The sequence below is a fragment of the Sphaeramia orbicularis genome, chromosome 17 (assembly GCF_902148855.1).
Source record: "Sphaeramia orbicularis chromosome 17, fSphaOr1.1, whole genome shotgun sequence".
Lineage (NCBI taxonomy): Eukaryota > Metazoa > Chordata > Actinopteri > Kurtiformes > Apogonidae > Sphaeramia > Sphaeramia orbicularis.
In genome coordinates, this window is record NC_043973.1 from 39,264,318 (window position 1) to 39,286,580 (window position 22,263).

The 22,263-nt window shown below is 40.7% G+C and overlaps 1 pseudogene; it reads left to right on the forward strand.

The window, feature by feature from the left end:
• Window positions 1–4,258: 4,258 nt before the first annotated feature.
• Window positions 4,259–22,263, forward strand: part of LOC115437406 (vertebrate ancient opsin-like) — a 145,183-nt pseudogene continuing 127,178 nt past the window's right edge.

Below are 22,263 nucleotides of genomic sequence, written 5' to 3' on the forward strand. Positions count from 1 at the left end.
ATGGAATGTCTAAAAGCACTGTTTTTGTCAGTACAATGCCATAGATATTGATGTAAGATCTGAAGAAATTTTGGTTTTTAATCAAGAAAACCATGGAAAATGGATAGACATCAGCTCTGAAATTAAACTACCATGAGCTATTTTTGTTGTTATTATATTTGTCCAAACTAATGCACCTTTAGTTGTACCAGGCATTAAAATGAACAAAAAATTGAAGAAAACAAAGGTGGTCTAATAATTTTTTCCGCGACTGTATTTTGCAATGCTACTTCAGTCTGAACGGCCAGGTCGCATTTATCTGACCTTTATGTCACTGAAATACGACAAACATAACAATTCTGATTCCCAGGAGGAGGAGCGGTGGGTAAAATACATTTACTTCTGTGAATACAGTGCGTGCCTGCATGGTCACATATTATGTCAGGACCTCTTTTGTGCATGCGGGTCACTTCAGGGTCACATTCAGTTCATATTCTAAACTGATAGAAGTCGCATTTAATGTGTAATATACACTTGGTAAGACTTTGATTTTTTTTTTTATCAGTGAATGTATTTGCTGTGATATTACACTGGAAAAAATCCAAATCTTACCAAGTGTATTTTTCTCATTTCTAGTCAAAATATCTCATCACACTTCAAATAAGACATAATCACCTAAAGAGGAACTTTTCAGTGAGATATAACAACTGATTTTTAGACAATAGATCTGGAAAATCTTCTTTCAAAAAATCTTACCAAGATAATTTTCACTTGTTCCATTGGCATTTTTTTTTGTTTGAATTAAGCACAAAAAAAAAATATCTTGAATTAAGCAAAAAAAAAAATCTGCCAATGGAACGAGTGAAAATGATCTTGGTAAGATTTTTTGAAATAAGATTTTTCAGATCTATTGTCTAAAACTAAGTTCTTATATCTCACTGAAAAGTCACTCTTCAGGTGATTATGTCTTATTTTAAGTGTGATGAGATATTTTGACTAGAAATGAAAAAAATACACTTTGTAAGATTTTGATTTTTGCAGTGTAGTTCCTTGTACACATAAAAATGTTTTGTTTTTTCTTCTGCTCGGAACAAATGAATGAATGAATGAATGAAATAAAACCAATACTACAACTAAACTAAGACTAAGCATTCAGAAAAAAAAAGTAATAAAAAAAAAGTCTAATTCAGTTAATTTCAATTAGTTTTTAGAGCAGGTTTGCTAGTTCTTATTAGTTTAGTTGTTTGGTTTTTTTTGCTTAGTTTTAGTATTAGTTTTATTTCATTCATTCATTTGCTTTGAGCAGAAGAAAAAAAAACAAAAACAGTTTTATGTGTACAAGGAACTGCACTAATACATATCTAATACGTATGAAAAAAAAAAAAAAAACAGTCAAGTGACACATTAGGTGATTATGTCTTATTTTAAGTGTGATGAGATATTTTGGCTAGAAATGAGAAAAATACATTTGGTAAGATTTTGATTTTTGCCCGGTAGTTCCTTGTACACATAATAATGTTTAATTTTTTCTTCTGCTCGAAATAAATAAATGAATGAATGAAATAAAACCAATACAAAAGACAAAGCATTTCAGGGAAAAAAAAAAAAAACTAATAAAAACTAGCAAACCTGCTCTAAAATCTAATTAAAACTAACTGAATTAGAGAAAAAAAAATGTCAAAACTAAACTACAATGAAAAATCTAAAATTATTATAACCTTGGGAAGAACATGTAACATCATCAGATAAGGAAATATAACAAGCAAAGATGTAATATTCACAGTCTGTAACAAATGACCTGCTGTATCAAACAATATCATGGTCACACCTTTTACTCTGATTTACACGTTACATAGATTCGCTATGATGGCCCTTTAACCTATTTGCACTACATTTTCTTGGACATCTCCTCAGAGTGCAGCCGCCAAGTTGACCTAGAAATCCAATGAAATACCAACTGCCCAGTCCCACAGAGATGATTAAATAGGGCTGGTATTCACAATAGAACCCAAGTGTCTTAATTCAACCCAATTAGAACAGCATATTGGGAAGATGCTGTCAGAGTAAATGTCGCTGTACAGTTTTCATGGGTAATTACCTTGCTCCAGTGTGACAAATGGGGGGGGGGTGTCTATATGGCGAGGAGGGATCACTATAACTCATAGAGGGGAGGAGCGAGTTTTCATCTGATTTTGTAACTTTCCATCAGGATTGCAGATGGTACATTTTTTACTCACCCATATCATTAAAAATACCAAATGACATTGATTTGACCACAAAATTTGCTTTTAATTACCAACTAATTGCTGACATTTTAAACCCATGCTTCCCTTTCTTGATACAACATACTGTATTATCTTATACAAATATGCAGCAGCACACACAACCAGAAAACAAGCCAAAAGAGACCTGAACTTTAGCGGTACCTGCTGCCAGTCATAAAGTGTTCTCTTAGGACATCATTAGAGCAGCTTTGTATCTAGACTTTTTGCTTACTGTTGCCTTATAAAAGCAAACACAATACAGTTAATTTGAGACCGCCTAATTAAACTTAGAACATGCTGTTCTTACTCCACCCCCCTCTTCAACCCCCAAAAGCATCTGCTGGTGAATTATCTGCCAACCATGTAAAGTAGGTAACAGCTGAGAATTCTGCAGTGGACGGAGTAGACAATGTAAAAAAAAAAAAAAAAAAAAAAAAAAAAGTGGGTTGGTCCTGGTTATGTTGGTTTGACTCTCAGGGCAGCTAAAGTTCAGCAGGAATAGATGTTTTTGCAAACAAGGATTGGAGCTTCTCTCGGGCTGTGGTGGAATGTATGAACATCATAAAGGTGGATACCTGACATTCATCATGTTTTAGCATTTCCCTGCTCCTCATTATTTCAGCCGATTCTGCCAACCTCAGAGTATGTTTTCAGCGGTGACAGATTGGAAAAAAAAAAGATGATTAAATTTTCCAGACAGAATCAACCAAAAACAAAAACACTGGATTGTGAAAAACTCTATGTGAATTGATTTCCTCTTTGGAAAGAAGGGTGGGGGGTGGGCACCACATATACAAATATCTAGACCATTTTGACAACCAAGTGTCGTGTTAAGTTTACTTCTGTAATTCTGCCTGACAAAGCATCACATACTTCTCCAAAGTGACCTTCTCACTATCATCCAGAGCTAAATCAAAATGAGCTACTTGGTAATCTCTTAGTATAGGAGTGATTCAGCCCATTCTATGTGACTAAATGTAGACAATGACTTAATGTCCAATTTCCTTGGACTGGAGCAATATTCTTGACACTAACTTCAGTGACAAATAATGAACCCATTTCATTTTAACTAAACTTAATTTCTAGTTTGACTCCTGAGCATCATTAGCTCACCTCAAGCATTTAGTTGGCATTAGTGAATCTTAAATAGTTCTGTTGGAGAGCTCATCTTTGAAAATGCAACATTTACGCCTTGAATGAAAGAAAAATTAATGCTCCCAACTATGCTATTAAACCATGTTTATTTATTTCTAAACTGCAATTAAAATGCTTAACAGCGGAGCTGCTGCCGGAGGTGATTCGCTCCTCAGAGACTGTGTTCAGCACCACGGACAGCGCCTCGCATCAGTACGTGCTCATTGGACGTTGGTGTGTTGAATTCAGCACCGCGGACAGCTCCTGGACCCAGAGGTGCGTCTGAGTCGGGCTTTGCGCACAGTGGTTGGTTTGGCGCAGAGCTGGGTTGAGCCACACGATGATGATGATGATGATGATGATGATGATGATGCCGTGCGCTTAAAGTCCACGGTGCGCTTCTTCCCGCCGCTTCCCTTACTCCGCCCCCCCTCCGCCCAGACGCCAGCTGCTAGAGAGCGCGCAACAGTGATTTAAATACGGACCGAAAGGGAAGGTGTCTGTGTGAGAGACGGAGCGTCTCTGGAAAGAGTGAGTGTGCACTACAGACAGCCACACGGTGGAGCACAGCCTAGCCAAACTTTTTCCGAGTGATTTTCGAACACCCCCCTACCCCTGCACTGAGACAAGAAGTTTTGACATCCCCAACAAGCAAACTATTATCCCACATTTGTATTTGGCTCAGTTTTTTTTTTTTTTTTTTTTTTTTTTTTTGACTTAACATTTCTTTCTTAGGAACACGTGTTGCTGGCGGCAGGAGGCGGCTTGTCTTTATGTTCTTTTTTACACACAGACCAAAAAAACACATGGAAACGGCCAATTAATCGCCTCTCAGTGCACTGTGGGCTCCCACTGTGCCACCACCGTGACACCAGATTGCCATGCTCCTGTCCAACGTGAGTCTGAGCGGCTGCGCAGGGGTCAACAGCGCTCTGTGCGCCGGAGCCGGGGAAGGGCACCAGGGGGGAGGCTCATTCCGGATCACCCTCAGCCCGACAGGGAACCTCATTGTGGCTGTGTGCTTAGGCTTCATCGGCACTTTCGGACTCTTGAACAACCTGCTGGTGCTAGTGCTCTTCTGCCGCTACAAGATGCTGCGGTCGCCCATCAACCTGCTCCTGATTAACATTTCCATCAGCGACCTGCTGGTGTGCATACTGGGAACTCCGTTCAGCTTCGCGGCGAGCACGCAGGGAAGGTGGCTCATAGGAAAAGGGGGATGCATGTGGTACGGCTTCGCAAACTCCCTCTTTGGTGAGTAAGATTGCGGAATGTATGATGTGATGTTTCTGTAAATCTTTGCTTTGCTTCTGTATTAGACGTAGACTGCTCATTTTTTCTACTCGGCGTGGTGATTGACGGTGCTCTAAATGCTAAAGGGGGGGAAAAAAAGAGGTTTCCTAGTGCACTGCGCTTGTTGGATTAAATTACTAAGATTTATTGCTGTAACCTGCAATGAGCATTTGGAAATGACTGAGTCGTCGTTTATTTATAAAATCTGTGAGTCTTTATGGGTGCATCAAACTTTGATTGAAAAGCCCAAATCCGTGCAAATTAAGGAGGTTGAATAATGCCAAACGCAATTAAGGAAACCAATATGAAACATAAAACATAAGACAATTTGGCACATTGGTTTGTCTGCTTATAAATGAACAATTATGTTTGTTTTTCCGAATGATTCTTTTTTTTTTTTTTTTTTTTTTTTTAATTCTGGGTGTGATCATCCTGCAGTCTGCAATCTCAGATGACGGTGGTTTTGGTCAAAAGTGTAGAATGTCTCCTTTTTTATTATTCCTGTTTGCTAAATAACATACTGGACAATCCGATGCAACCGGCGGACAGTCTTCTGATGATCAGTGTAGATGATCACAGACTTCGTGACTCGGTGCTCGTTCCTGCACATGCAGATGCGCAGGGTTTGTCCGGTAATGAGTTGTTCCGAACACTGTTGTGTGGCTCCTAACAGTGCCATACTGGTCATTATCACCGACTGGGGCACATGACGGACTGTTGAATTACTTGCACTTACTTTGCATTTTCAGCTCGCTGGGGTATTTGTGAGGATGTTATGGTGTGCTTAGTTCTCCCTTTACAGATGCTTAGTCATTTGTTCAGATGTCATTATGGACTCCGCAAACATGTCAAACAGGACTGGCTGGGTGATTTGGAATACGGCACACATTGTAGATGTGTTTGCGCTTTACTATTAAATAGCCCCTAAATGCTTGTTACCATATAGTTGAGTGTCTGCGCCTCAGGCATGGGAAGCCTCATCAGCGTTCATTAAGCGGCTCGTGCTGGTCTGTGGTGGGATGTGGACAAGGGGGTGACACGGTCTCGGTCCGTGAGCAGGCGAATGCAGATGCATCACCAGCATTGTTGCAGAATAAAAATCACCCAAGGGAAATCTGTAATGAGAAAGGGGGCGCAGGTCTGCCTTCTGCTCCGGAGCGCAGATATAGATGCAAATGGGGCACAATGATGCAACTGAGAATAAGGCACTCACTCACCTGGAACCAGGCCAGGGTGGAGTGCTGAGCCACAAAATCCTTTGTGCACATTTTAGGACAAACCTATAGGTAGTGTATTAAAAAAAAAAAAAAAAGAAGAATGTAGAGTCGGTCCATTACAACAAAATGGAATGTGTTCCAAGCCAAGGTGTTCATGCTTTCTTTTCTTATATTCATCATTTAATAGCTCTTATGTATTTTATTTTATTTTTTATTGTAGTTTTGTTTGTTTGTTTTTTGTTTGTTTTTTCTCTCTTCTGCCCAGTTTCCTCAGCTCTGGTTGTAGTTATTGTTACCATTACACACTGTAAAAAAAAAAAAAAAAGACTGTAGAATTAATATCAAAAAGTTGTACAATTGCAACATAAAAAAACTGCAAAGTTGTTTACTTGAAAAGACTTTTGTGTTAACGACTGAATCAAACGTAGCTGTAGTCTTTACAAGAAGAGTATGTGAACAAAACCAGATTTGTTTGTAGAAATTATGTACAGAGTGGGGAAGCAAAATTTACAATATTTTTGAGGCAGGGATTGAAGACAGTGTATGACCAATTAGTTTATTGAAAGTCATGAGAATTTATTTGCCACAAGAAAATTGACCATCATAGAAAATGTTTTTATTCTATGTGTCCCTCCTTCTTTCTCAATAACTGCCTTCACACGCTTCCTGAAACTTGCGCAAGTGTCCTCAAATATTTGGGTGACAACTTCTCCCATTCTTCTTTAATAGTATCTTCCAGACTTTCTCGTAATAGTTTTGCTCATAGTCATTCTCTTCTTTCCATTATAAACAGTCTTTATGGACACTCCAAACTATTTTTGAAATCTCCTTTGGTGTGACGAGTGCATTCAGCAAATCACACACTCTTTGACGTTTGCTTTCCTGATTACTCATATGGGCAAAAGTTTCTGAAAAGGTATGGATAATAGTGTTAGGTATGATTATGACATCAATATATGTTTGGTTTCAAAACAATTGACGTAGTGCCTGCTGAGAAAAAACAACTAAATGTTCATTGTAAATTTTGCTTCCCCACCCTGTATTTATATTATTTTTAGAAAATAAAACTGTACATTGAAAAAGTATGTGATGCTGTTTAAATTGCAAGACCATAATGTTGAAATAACAGCATATTTGGTTTTTTTTTTTTTAAATAAAAAAGTTATAAAAAAGTAAACATTTAACAATTTAACATTTTAAATTTGTAAATGAAAGGGTTGGTAGAGTTGGTAGAGCGTTCTGTCCAATAACCAAAGGGTTGGTGGTTCAAATCCTGGCTCAGACTGTCCATATGCCAAAGTGTCCATGGAAGACACTGAACCCTAAATTGATCTAGTGGCTTTGGACACCATGAAGGAGTAGAAAAATGTGCTAAATAAGTGCAGTCCATTTACCAGTTAAATCTACATGAATAAAATGTTAAATCGACATGTTACTCTGTAAATGTGTTCACAGTTGGATGTGTTTTTTACAGTATTGTTCTGGAAACCACAGCTGCCAGTTTTTTTTCCGTAAAAACAACAGGATTTTTTTCACAGTGTAATTTTCACCATGGTTATTACTGTTTGTATTGTTGATACTTTCTTATGAAGGTCTTCGCCACCTTCTTCTTTCTTGCCCCCCCCCCCCCGCATGTCAGGTCCGGCATCAAAATGTGGTTCAACAAAACTCATAATAAAGACAGTAGAATATAAAGGGGGGCTTCGTATTCTTTATGAAGTTACCCTTGGCAAAGCAAATTTGTTCAGCACCAAAAGGAGCCAGACTACCATTCTGCTGTTAGGATGCTGGACAAGACAAATTAGAAAAAAAAAAAAAAAAGAGCTAATTATTATTATTCATTTCTCTAATGTTTCCTGCCCTTCAAAGAGTGATTATTTCAAATATTCTTTCATTAATTAAGTTTGATGCTTAACTCTCAGAGGCCTCATAGCAGAATTAATGCCATCCTGTCAGCATGAATCCTTGGCTTGAAGCTTTTTTTTTTTTTTTTCTAACTTGTCTTGTCCAGCATCCTAACAGGAGAATGGTAGTCTGGCTCCTTTTGGTGCTGAACAAATTCGCTTTGCCAAGGGTACCTTCATAAAGTATATGAAGCTCCCCTTGATATTCTACTGTCTTTATTATGAGTTTTGTTGAATCACATTTTGATGCCGGACCTAACATGAAAAAAAAAAAAAAAAAGATGATTAAATTTTCCAGACAGAATCAACCAAAAGAAAAACACTGGATTGTGAAAAACTCTATGTGAATTGATTTCCTATTTGGAAAGAAGTGGGGGGTTAAGGGGGGAGAGCAAGAAAGAAGAAGGTGGCGAAGACCCTCACAAGAAAATATTAACAATTCCAACAGTAACAACCATGGTGGTAATTATAATGGTTACAATTACTACAACCAGGACTGAGTACAACTGGGCAGAAGAGAAAGACAAAAACCAAACCAAACAAACAAACAAAATTACAATAAAATAAAATAAAATAAAATAAAATATATAAGACCTATTAAATGATGAATATAAGAAAAGAACCTTGGCTTGAAGCTTGATATAAAGTTCCCTTTTGAACACAATCTGAAGCTCAATAATTGCTCTGAAAGCTTTCACACCCATCTGACCCATCAAGAATTTCAAGACCAGAAAGAGGTTTTAAAAACACAGAATTCTCTCATCTGTGACATTAACAGTCTTGTGCATTTGTAACGCACGACCTCACATGTTCTTTGTAAATGCATAGTTCAACTATTTCAGAAATGATATGTCAGTTTGCAATTTATTACATGGCTCTAAAGACTTAAACTCTTGCAGAATTTTGGAAGAAAAAAAAAACAATTGGTAGTTAGCAGACCTCAAAATATGATATTTTTAGTTTTCAGTCAAATTCATGAGCCCTTAACCTCCTAAGACCCACTGTCCACATTTGTGGACAAGAGTTTCACAACTTGATACAAAAAAAAAGAAAAGAAAACTGTCCATCACAAAGGACATTCCATAAAAATTTTAAAAACTGCATCTGAAAAAAACTGTTGCATCATTTTGTTTACCATATAGGCACTTATTTAATAAAAAACAATAAAGCTTGTACTTTGCTGACATTCCCTGGGTCTTAGGAGGTTAAATTCCTGTTTTTTTTTTTTTTTTTTTTAATGTGGCACAGATCAACATCATAAACTGTAACATATGTAATTGCTTCATACTCAGTGGATCAGTCAAACAGTCATGCTGTCATTAGTTTTGCAGCTTCATTTCCAGTTTTATAGGCACCGTAACTTAATCAATTACAGATTACACTGCAAACGTTAAGATAAAAGCAACTGGCCAGTGAAACCAAAATATCACAGCTCTGTAAATGGCCTTTCACAGGATGAAAAATGTTGTAAAATATTTAGAACTTTTCAGAAACAAGTCTTCCACCTCCCTTAACAACTGCACATCGCACACTGGACGTCTGTAGTCAGTAGCCGTAGCCTCTTTCTGATGAAGTTTGTATAAAGGGCTCATAAATCTTGCACAAAGACCTCCCTCTCATTCACTTCAGTGCTTCTAATCTCCTGGTGTTTAAGGCTTTGCTTTAACTGAAACAGTTCCTCATGGCCACCCACAATCTAAGCAGCACACAATCCAAACGCTGGGCCTCTGATACCTGGTGTCACTACAGATAAGAGGCATTTGGTTTCTTCCATTTCTTATCAGGAGTAGGATTACCACATGCTTATCCACCTGTTTGAGACTCCAGATGACGTTCAGCGACGGCAGAAACACTTAAGTAAAGCCTTTTGTGTGTGTTGCTTGCCTACACCTATAATGGTCCAACATCCGCCCTCGCAGTGTGAGGGTGTCGTTAGACCAGGGGTGTCAGACTCATTTTCTTTCAGGGGCCACATTCAGCCCAATTTGATCTGCAGTGGGCCGGACCAGTCAAATAACAGCATAATAACCTATAAATAATGACAACTCCAATTTTTTTAATGCAAAAAATAACATTAAATTATGAAAAACATTTACATTTTACAAACTATCCAAACAAAAAGGATGTGAATAACCTGAAAAAAACAGAAATTTCTGAAGAAAAATAAGAAGAAATAAAAATAAGAGAAATTTCATCACTGTTATTTCTCAACTTATGATTTATACACGTGCATTACAGATCAGATCTACCAAGGCACAAAACAGGCAGAATATTGTTAAAATTGCACTTACTTTTCTTTAGACATTTAAGGTTGTTCATATTTGTTCAGGTTATTAATGTTTTATTTTTAAAGGATATCAGAATTTAATGTTCCTTGCAATAAATCACAGAGAAAAAAATGGTGTTGCCATTATTTATAGGCATAACGTCATATTATTTTTTTCACATTAAACCAAGAAGAAAATTTGGGGTCATTATTTCGAGGTTATTATGCTCTTATTTTTGCATTTGATGCCCTTGACTGTTAATATCTTCTGCACTTTGTAAATTCATACCATGGGCCGGATTGGAACCCTTGGCGGGGCCGGTTTTGGCCCCCGGACCGCATGTTTGACATCTGTGTGTTAGACTGTGGCATCAGTGGAAGGAACCAAAGATTTACTAAAACACATTATACTGTGTGTCCAGCAGGCTTTTCCCTTCCTGGTTTTTGTCACTGGAACTTGAGCTACCGCTACAAATTTCACACAGTGTGTTCAACTCTTAACGAAATTGAATTTTCTTTTGCTTAAGTGTCTCTTGAATCTGTCAAACTTTTAAATTGAAAACAGACTCTTCAGTGGTACATCCAGTTCCTCTGGGATACGTTGGCAATTTTCAAAACAGGATTACTTCCTTTTTTGTCATATAACGGGAGAATAAAACATGATGCCAGTGTTTCTCAGTATCTGAGTGTACTCTGATTATATCCACTGTCTCGTTAACTCAAGTGTTATGCTGCGATTAAGCACCATCTGAAGATGTGTAACACTGACATCCACAAGGAGCCAATTTATAAAAATCTGTCTGACAGGACTTTGGCTTCTACAAGCTCAAACAGAACAAGCAGTGTGTGTGTGTGTATGTGTGTGTATGTGTATGAGAGAGAGAGAGAGGGAGAAGATGGCTTGCAGACATCATTAGAGCTTCCATTGGTTATGGATGAGTAATTCCTGAATGGACTCATAAAAAACAAGTGAAAGACAGAGTGAGGGAGGGTCAGAGAATGGAAAAGTGAAACTGAGTGTTCAGATGAATGATGCCGGCTACAGCTTCGAGAAAGTGGCTGCGTCTTGTCTACACAAAAGCACTATGAAGATGGACGTTCCTTCAAAATAGAAGCCGTCACTGTCAGTGACAAAAGACATCATTAGGTTTGTGTTAGAACATCGTATTCCAACTCCCTCTTCAATTGATTTCTCCTTTTTGTGAGCGGTCGTCTGCTTTTAGCCTATAACGTCTCCGATTTCTGAAAGACTGAACGATTGAGGATCCGCTGCTTTGACTTTATGCCAAGAGCACAAACTGAGGACAATTTGCGGAGACGTGTGTATGTGTGTGTGTGCGTGTGCGCTTGTGAAAACACACCACCTTATTCTTTCTCCTAGTCTCTGTTTTACCATCAGCCTCCTGGCACCCATTTAGTTGCCTCACCTCCCCTGCCCACCTCTTTGCATTTTCTGCGCTATCTCACTGAACTTTAATGTCTTCCATTACACTCTGAAGGAACAGGAGAGGATTTTTTTTTCTTTTTATTTGACATCAGGTCTGCGTGTCCCTGCATACTGTTGGCTGCCTCCTTCTGCCTCAAGTGGACTCTGCACACAGTCAGTGGATTAACCTTGCACTGCTGGACTCTACTGGCTGCATACTTAAGTCAGATTGCCATCCTGCACAGTGCATACGATCGCACACACACCAGCACCTAGACAGATGCCCGCAGCGAGAAAATGCAAACACATGTGTGCTGCGCTGTCATTGGCTGGCGTTCTGTGACACTGCACTCTCATTGGCTGATGTTCTGTGACGCTGCACTTTCATTGGCTGATGTTCTGTGACACTGCGCTCTCACTGGCTGGTGTTCTGTGACACTGCGCTCTCATTGGCTGACGCTCTGGGTAGCTGTGCTGTCTTTGGCTGGCGTTCTGTGACACTGCACTCTCATTGGCTGGTGATCTGTGACACTGCGCTCTCACTGGCTGGTGTTCTGTGGCACTGCACTCTCACTGGCTGGTGTTCTGTGACACTGCGCTCTCATGGCTGATGCTCTGGGTAGCTGTGCTGTCTTTGGCTGGCGTTCTGTGACACTGCACTCTCATTGGCTGGTGATCTGTGACACTGCGCTCTCACTGGCTGGTGTTCTGTGGCACTGCACTCTCACTGGCTGGTGTTCTGTGACACTGCGCTCTCATTGGCTGATGCTCTGGGTAGCTGTGCTGTCATTGGCTGGCGTTCTGGGTAGCTGTGCTGTCATTGGCTGACGTTATGTGACGCTGCCCTCTCATTGGCTGGCGTTCTGTGACACTGCGCTCTCATTGGCTGATGCTCTGGGTAGCTGTGCTGTCATTGGCTGATGTTTTGTGATGCTGCGTTCTCCCTGGCTGGCGTTCTGTGACGCCGCACTGTCATTGGCTGACGTTCTGTGATGCCGCGCTCTCATTGGCTGATGTTCTGTAAAGCTGCGCTTTCACTGGCTGACGTTCTGTGATGCCGCGCTCTCATTGGCTGATGTTCTGTGACACTGTGCTCTCATTGGCTGATGCTCTGGGTAGCTGTGCTGTCATTGGCTGATGTTTTGTGATGCTGCGTTCTCCCTGGCTGGCGTTCTGTGACGCTGCACTGTCATTGGCTGATGTTCTGTGATGCCGCGCTCTCATTGGCTGATGTTCTGTAACGCTGCGCTTTCATTGGCTGACGTTCTGTGATGCCGCGCTCTCATTGGCTGATGTTCTGTAACGCTGCGCTTTCATTGGCTGATGTTCTGTGACACTGTGCTCTCATTGGCTGATGTTCTGTGATGCCGCGCTGTCATTGGCTGACGTTCTGTGATGCTGCGCTCTCATTGGCTGATGTTCTGTGACACTGCATTCTCATTGGCTGACGTTCTGTGACACCGCATTCTCATTGGCTGGCGTTCTGTGATGCCATGCTGTCATTGGCTGACATTCTGTGATGCTGCGCTCTCATTGGCTGATGTTCTGTGACGCTGCACTCTCATTGGCTGATGTTCTGTGACACTGCACTCTCATTGGCTGGCGTTCTGTGACACTGTGGTCTAATTGGCTGACGCTCTGGGTAGCTGCGCTGTCATTGGCTGATGCTCTGGGTAGCTGCGCTGTCATTGGCTGGCGTTCTGTGACACCACACTCTCATTGGCTGGCATTCTGTGACGCTGCACTCTCATTGGCTGATGCTCTGGGTAGCTGCGCTGTCATTGGCTTACGTTCTGTGACACCGCGCTCTCATTGGCTGACCTTGCACTGCTGGACTTCACTGGCTGCATACTTAAGTCAGATTGCCATCCTGCACAGTGCAGACAATCACACACACACCAGCACGTAGACAGATGCCCGCAGAGAGAAAATGCAAACACATGTGCCTCACATTGGCATGGACAACACCTGGCATGAGTGAAGTTAATTTGTTATGACGGAAAGACGCAGCCTCAGCAGAGAGAAAGAAAACAGAACAATGCTACTGCGCCACAAAGGTCAGAGTGAGCCAGTTAATGAGCCTGTGTGATAAATAGTCGAATAAAGGTCTGTTAAAGCAGAGACAAAAAATATGCGTGGTGTATTATTGCCGTCTAGTCTGAGTTGTCCATCTGTTTGAATAATAATCTTTTTTTTAATACAGAAAACTGCTTGCAAAGCAGTCATCCGCAATGTTACAGACAGCTGATGAAAGTTTGTTTAGTTTTTTTTTTTTTTTTTTTCCACTTTTTATTGGCATCACAGGAGTTCAATGCACCTGTGATCACAGAGAAACAAAACAGACACTGTGGTGGGATTTATAGAACAAATACAGCTTTAGTCAATCCTGTGTTTTTCATTCAAACTGTCTTTTCCAGGATATACAGTATCAGACAAGTGATGCTGAGCCAGATGTTTTGGAACAGATGAGTGAGACAGAAACAGTGAAGGAGTATCACAGAACAGACACAGAACTAAGATGACAAGTGGTTTTTTTTTTTTTTAGTTTTATTTCAGACATTATCATATTATAAGATATTTCTTATAGGAATATTAGAGTCGGAGGCTGACTTCGATCCAGTCTGAGGACGGGAAGATTGATGAAGGTTGATGCTTGATTTTGGATGCTACGAAGTTTCATCTACAGTACGGATGCAACGATTACCGAGTATAACAATAAACCACGATGAAATTCCTGACAGTTAGTATTATCTTTTAAATTCTAATTATCATAATAACTGTGTTTGATTACCGCACTTTGAAAACTCACAGTACTGGTCATTTCCTGGAGAAGCAGCAGCATTCCAGGCACGGATGTCAGTTTGCTGTCATTAGCTGTCATTCTGTGACGCTGCGCTCTCACTGGCTGGCATTCTGTGATGCTGCGCTCTCAGTGGTTGATGTTCTGTGACGCTGCGGTCTCATTGGCTGGCGTTCTGTGATGCTGTGTTCTCATCGGCTGACGTTCTGTGATGCTGCCCTCTCATTGGCTGGCATTCTGTGACGCTGCGCTCTCATTGACAGATGTTCTGTGACGCTGCACTCTTATTGGCTGGTATTCTCTGATGACGCGCTCTCATTGGCTGGCATTCTGTGACACTGCGCTCTCATTGGCTGGCATTCTGTGATGCCGCGCTCTCATTGGCTGGCGTACTGTGATGCTGTGCTCTCATTGGCTGATGTTCTGTGACGCTGCGGTATCATTGGCTGATGTTCTGTGACGCTGCACGCTCATTAGCTGACGTTCTGGGTAGCTGCGCTCTTATTGGCTGGCATTCTGTGACGCTGCGCTCTCATTGGCTGGCATTCTGTGACGCTGCGCTCTCATTGGTTGGCGTACTGTGATGCTGTGCTCTCATTGGCTGATGTTCTGTGACGCTGCGGTGTCATTGGCTGACGTTCTGGGTAGCTGCACTTTCATTGGCTGACATTCTGCGATGCTGCGCTCTCATTAGCTGATGTTCTGTGACGCTGCGTGCTCATTGGCTGACGTTCTGGGTAGCTGCACTCTTATTGGCTGATGTTCTGGGTAGCTGCACTTTCATTGGCTGACATTCTGTGACGCTGCGCTCTCATTAGCTGATGTTCTGTGATGCTGCGTGCTCATTGGCTGACGTTCTGGGTAGCTGTGCTTTCATTGGCTGACATTCTGTGACACTGCGCTCTCATTAGCTGATGGTTGCCATTCTTTCCGGGTGATTCAACATGTGTAATCAGCCACCAGCCATCGTTTAGTCGGAACAATCAATGACTGGTGGAGGGAACGCCCTTGACCAGTGAATCAGTGAAGGAGAAGTTTCTATGTGAATCCAGCTATGCCAAGGTACTTCACACTATTATAGTCTTCTATAGTCGGCCATTCACTGCTCATATTATCTGAATGAGTGCAACTCAGTGTTGACTATGGACTTCATTCAGTCCATGAAGTTAACACCGTTAGCATTGTTAGCACAGAGCGATTTCTCCTTAGTTTTCGCCTGCGACATATTTCTTCTTCCACAAGAGGAAGCCCGAAAGCTGACAACACCAGTATCTTCTTATTACTAACCATCTGTTCAACAACTACAACAACAACAACCCTTCTGGACTACTCAACACTCTGCTGACAACAATGACTGACGACAGCGAGCTCTGGGTTTAGAGAGATGTTCCGTCATTTCCCGGTTTTACGTCTCACACAAGTGTAGAACGTACGTGTGTTCTTCACACTTTTTTGACCGTGTCGGGGAGACGGGAGTTGACTGATTAGTTGGGCTACCTTTTCTGGTGACGATTGGCAGTCGGGTTGGTGTGTCTTCACCTTAAGGAGGGTATGACTGAATTTATCGGTATAGGTTGGTTTATACATCAGTAGATAACCTGTGTCGTGGAGCTTGATGGAAATTTTGCAGTCAGTTGGTTAAGTAACATGATGACTGCAAATATTCCATTTTACATTCTGGTGTGCACATATGCGAGTCATGGAGGGCTCCTAATTAGCTTTTGCAATTTGGAGTGAATTTTAACTTGATTTGGATCATCTTTCAGAGCGAGATAATGGGCACCAGAGACATTTACAAAGGATATCAGCAATCTGAAACACACATGCTTTTCACCTGGGTTCAGACACACTTATAGTGAACGACACAAATCTCGTTATGTAAATCATGCTGTTGTTTGTCTTCCTTTGTCTCTTGTTTTACCAGGATTTAAGTAAGACTAAACCTCAAATATTCCACGCCTGCAACCTGACAGCTCTGTTAGCTGAAAAGAACCATTTGTCAGTGCCCTTGACATCCTGATGCTTTAAAAATGATTCATATGCCAGTAGGCAAATCTTGTGGTTTAAGACAAGCAAATGAAAAGAGTGAAAGGGCTGTGAATTAGTTGAAAAATACAAAAACAAAGCATCTGCATTGGGTTAAAGCAGTGTTTCTCAAACGGTTGGGCAGCCCCCTAGGGGAGGTGTGGAGGCTACTAGGTGTTTGTTGTTTTTTCTTTTTCTTCAGGTTAGAACATGTAGCAGGTGGAACTAATGTTTTAGTGTTGGAGCACCTTGGACTCATTTTACAAACAACAAACAAATCTACTGCCATGGTGATCTGTCACTAGACTAGACAAAGAGTTTAGGTTTGGAGAATGGAAAAGCATTGGACTGGAAAAAAAAAGTGCAATGTTTCTGTTTTTGCACAGTTTCTACAATTTGCACTTTAATGTTCTGAGATGTGCAACATAAATGGGCTCATTGCAACCACTGATGTTGTTAACCCAGTGTTTTTTCAACTTTGGGGTCGGGACCCCACATGGGGTCGCCTGGAATTCAAATGGGGTCGCCTGAAATTTCTAGTAATCGATAAAAATAAATTTAAAAAACGAACTAATAAAAAATATGTGGTGAGTTGAGAGAGACAATCCCAATCCATCAAAAACATGACAAACTGTGAAGCTGAAACTGCAGCACTGTGGTTCTGTTTATCTGTCAAATGTTCATTGTGGTCGGTTTCAGATGCTGCAGCTCTTTCATAATTCATAGTTTCAGTTCTTGTTTGTTCAGTATTAATTGTCAGCCTTGTAAATCCAAGCTGGACTGACTGTACATATCCTGACCAAGGAAAGTAAAATTCTCCCTTTGTGCAGTAATCTACACCTGGCTTTTCTGCCTCCGTCCATAATAATATACAGGGGTTGGACAAAATAATGGAAACACCTTCACCTCAAGATGATAATGCCCCAATCCATACAGCTAGAATTGTTAAAGAATGGCATGAGGAACATTCTAATGAAGTTGAGCATCTCGTATGGCCGGCACAGTCCCCAGACCTCAACATTATTGAGCATTTATGGTCAGTTTTAGAGATTCAAGTAAGACGTCGATTTCCACCGCCATCGTCTCTAAAAGAGTTGGAGGGTATTCTAACTGAAGAATGGCTTAAAATTCCTTTGGAAACAATTCACAAGTTGTATGAATCAATACCTTGGAGAATTGAGGCTGTAATTGCCGCAAAAGGCGGACCTACACCATATTAAATTATATTTTGTTGATTTTTTAAGGTGTTTCCATTATTTTGTCCAACCCCTGTATATTATATAGACTAAATGTCATCTGAAATTAATGTTTATTTGCAATATGGTATAGCAAACTATTACACGATCAAAAACAAATTAATTTTAGCAACAAAAAAAAATCTGGGGTTGCCAGAAATTTGTGATATTAAAATGGGGTCACAAGTCAAAAAAAGGTTGGGAACCACTGTGTTAACCCATAGAGACCCAAATACAGAGTCGGCCAAAATAATGTATATACACATCAGGAAAAGAAAAACTTGCATAAATATTTCAATACCAAATTTATTCAGATATCACGACATTAATACAAGTTAGCTTCGGCTTCTACAATTACAAGGGTGCTCAAAGTGGTGGCCATTGGCTTCCAGACATTTATGTGTACGGCGAACTTCATGAATCCGTGAAACTGTCTGATGTGTAGGAGGTTCCGAACCAAACTCACGCCTCCATTGTCTTTGGCCTTCAACAACATTATTAAATTTGAAGTGCCGCTTTAAAAGGATCTTACATTCTTCAATCGACAACCGTACGACCGCCATGTTGTAGACGTCACTTGTTGATGCTACATTCATGAAGGTAATGCCATCTGTTGGGAAAACATCATACAACAGTACACAGTGTTATCGTAATTTGATCAAACTTCGAAAGAGGTATCTATATGTATAGAAGTACTTATACAAATTAAATATTTATGCAAGTTTTTCTTTTCCTGATATGTGTATACATTATTTTGGCTGACTCTGTATATGCCAGCGACCAAAAGCATCTACTGATCTAAACTGTTTAATACCTGTTAATCCACTTATCCTATCAATACATGTAAATAATTGGTGTAAAATACAGTTTGTCATCTTTTCATGGTCATCAGATATGACCCATTTGAATGTTAAGAGGCTCCGTAGAGAACATGGAAACACCGTCACCTTCTACAACATTGATTCACCAGTAAAACCCATGGAGATGGATCAATGACAGTGGATGGACACACTTGATTTATGTTCAGTTAATGATAAATTTTTACTGGAAAAGTCACTTTTTCTCAAGTTTTCTCTCTTTTTGGTATCATAACCCTCAAATGTAATCTCAGCATGATGATTAAAGTACAAGATCAGTAAAATAAATACTGGAAAAGACCTGATTTTTACAGAAAAAAATGCAAAATGGATCAGATAATATTATGATAAATGGTGACAAATTACTTAAGAAAGGTTAAATAGAGAGAACTAACACAAAAGTAGCACTGGGTCTTTATGGGTTAAAAATGTTCATTTTTGTTGGCAACATTTGTTTGTTGTTCTAAAAAAAGCAACTTTATTGTCAAAGTTGTACGATAATTACGCATCTCCTATATTTATTTGGAAAAATACTGTCTCAGGGAGCAGTCTGGTTGAGTTGATTTGTATTGTTCAAGCAAAAATCTAAGTTATTTTTAATTTGCACAACAAATTATTCAAGGAAAAGCAAAAACTATTGTTACAATATTGATGTTTCTTTCCATAAAAGTTATAATTGCACCACTGCTACAATGTTGTTGGGGTTGAGGGGGGGCCTGGAGATTTTTTGATCTCCAAAGGGGGGCCCGACATAAAAAGATTGAGAACCACTGGATTAAACCAAATTGCTTTTCAGGAGTCAGAATAAATTACAGGCTCTGACACAAACCTGCTGATAAAGACTACGTGAAAATGATCCACAACTTCACAACAAATGAGCTCAAGTCCAACGGTCTCTACAACTGAGCAAATGACAAACACGATCATTTTCACTGTGATTTTTACTTTATTTGTCTGAACGAAGTCTACCTAATGGATATGTCCAGACATGGTAATCAATCACAAAATGATCCATTGCACCATGCCTGTATTTTCTAATCATGTTTAAAGTAAATATGTACTACATGGCAATGATTTGAGCTTAAGAAGGGATCAGTCAGTTCACCTGTTGTGAGAAAACATCCCATCTAATCATTCTTTTAAAACTTCACACAGAGCAAACTGCAAATAACCTGGTAAAATGACAGAGCAAATGAGACAGAGCACACTGAGCTGGAAAGAAAACAGCTTTTGGAAAAATGTGTTTTGCAATTTCTATGCTCTGATCAAATACAAACAAAATCTGGCGGTTGAAAAACTGTGCGAACATTATCATATTGCTGTAACAGAGATGCAAAAGACGTGATCTAGGAAAAGTAAGACAACTGCAATATCTGGAGAAAACAGGATCATAATACTGTGCCAAAAAACTTCATGACATTGTTTTTCATGCACCTCCTTCTACGTGTTTAAGTAAAAACCCCAATAAAAGGTCTGGGCCTCTGTTTTAAAGAACCTGATCCGCTTCATTGCAGCAGAAAATCAAGGAGCATAAAGGACGGCTTCAAGGACCATAATGGTGTCAAAACAAACCGTAAACTGGATAAAAAGGCTGAACGGGTCAGCGTGAACACCGACACGCTGGCCCCTGCAGTTCTTCCATGAAATACTGAGCTAAAGCGAAGATAGAGTTGGTGCGTTGCAGAAAAACAAGATAAGTAAGCTTCTCCAAATCTCCTATGTGGTGTTTCACTGTATTGCTTCTGTCAAGCAGAGACACTGCAGGTAGTGCAGCTGTTTATGCTTTACAGCAGCATGGATCTGCTGCAGGCGCCGGCATGTGGACTGAAATATCACACCACTCCAACAGCACATTAGTGATAGTTTTTACTGGGCTGCACTTTTCTCAGGCTGTTACTTTATAAATCACAACCTGCCCTCTGTTTAAAGCTAAAAATATAGAGCCTGGTTTACTAAAGGTTTGCGTGTGTAAAAACACATGCAAACTTGACTGCGCACGCAAAACCCCATTGACGCTCGTCTACTAACAGGACACACTGAGGGTTGCGTCTCTCAAATGGACAAAACAGGTTGCACAACCCATTTAACGTGTTTGCTTTGATGAATATGCAACATGGGTGTTTCTGCCAGAACACACAAAATTATTGGGAGGATTTAACACGTGAAATGTGATTTACCAAACCTGAAACTGATTGCGGGGGCTCATTTTGCATCCATATTTAGCATGTCTAAAAGGCAGGTTTTAACTGGCACAGCTTCACATAAAACTGGCTGCCATTGTGGTGAGGAGGCCCAACCAAAGGCAACATTTTTGGAATGACAGAAGAAAAAATAATTGAGACCTATCACCTACCGAGTAAGGCCATTTTAGAACTTCTAGATGAACTACAGTAGGGCAGGGGTGGCCAACCCTGGTCCTGGAGAGCCACTATCCTGCATGTTTTGGATGTTTCCCTCTTCCAGCACACCTGATGATCGTCATCAGGCTTCTGCAGAGCTTGATAATAGGCTTATCATTTGAATCAGGTGTGTTGGAAGAGGGATACATCTAAAACATGCAGGATAGTGGCTCTCCAGGACCAGGGTTGGCCACCCCTGGACTAGGCGATGATTTGGGGCCAGTCACAAGGAGGAGTCATGCAATACCTTCTATGACTAAACTCCTCTAACATTACATTTCCTTGCATCTGGATCATTCCAGCATACTGTTGCCATTAGTACTGACATATCCCAGAGTAGTTTCCATGACGACAACCAGCAGGGTATGCAAAATCCTCATTTAAATAGGGCGGTCTCCAAGACTTTGCATCTGTTGTCATTTACGTAGACAATCTTATAGGATCACACAAATCTATAGCATGTGCATTTTTTTGCGCGAGCAAGCTAATTTGCACCCGTTACTTGCGACCTTAGTAAATCAGGCCCATAGTGTTCAGATTTTCATGTCTATACACCGTTCACAGTGGCTACACAAGCTTTTTTTTTCCCCTTAATGAGGTAATGGACATGTACTGCACTGGTATTCATAACAAATGCGAAGTACAGTAATATAAAATATAATGTGCATGCACTTCAAAACCCTAGCCTTTAGTCCACGCCAAAGTTTATGCACATATAGATGGACAGATGGATACACAATGACGCCCCCCCCCCCCCCGGACCTCAATACATAATTCTACAATTAACGCAACGGACCTGTATGTGGAGGATGTGTCGATAAAGTTGTGAGAAAGTGAAAGTTGAGCTCCCCTCACCTTATCATTGTTGTTGACTATCTGCTGCCCCCCATGGTTGAGAACCAGTGGTGCATGCCAAAGCTTTTGCACATACATGGGCAGATGGACAGAGACAGACGGACGACCAACTGATGACAATACAAAAATGTAAAGTAACATCTGTAGCTGTTCAACTACATATGGTGATGATAATTATCTGCATGTGTGCATCTGGTGTCTTCTGTCGTAGGCATCGTCTCCCTCATCTCTCTAGCCGTCCTCTCCTATGAGCGCTACAGCACCATGATCGCCCCCACTGAGGCAGACTCCTCCAACTACCGCAAGATCTCCATGGGCATCGTCCTGACCTGGGTTTACTCCCTGGTCTGGACTCTGCCTCCTCTATTTGGCTGGAGCCACTACGGCCCCGAGGGACCCGGGACCACCTGCTCAGTCGACTGGACGGCCAAGACGCCAAACAACATCTCTTACATCATCTGCCTGTTTGTCTTCTGCCTCATCGTGCCGTTCCTCGTCATCGTGTTCTGCTACGGGAAGCTGCTGTATGCGATCCGACAGGTGGGTCAGTCACTGCTGTTATATCTGAACCAAACACAACAATACTCCAGTGTTTTTCAGGATGTTTCA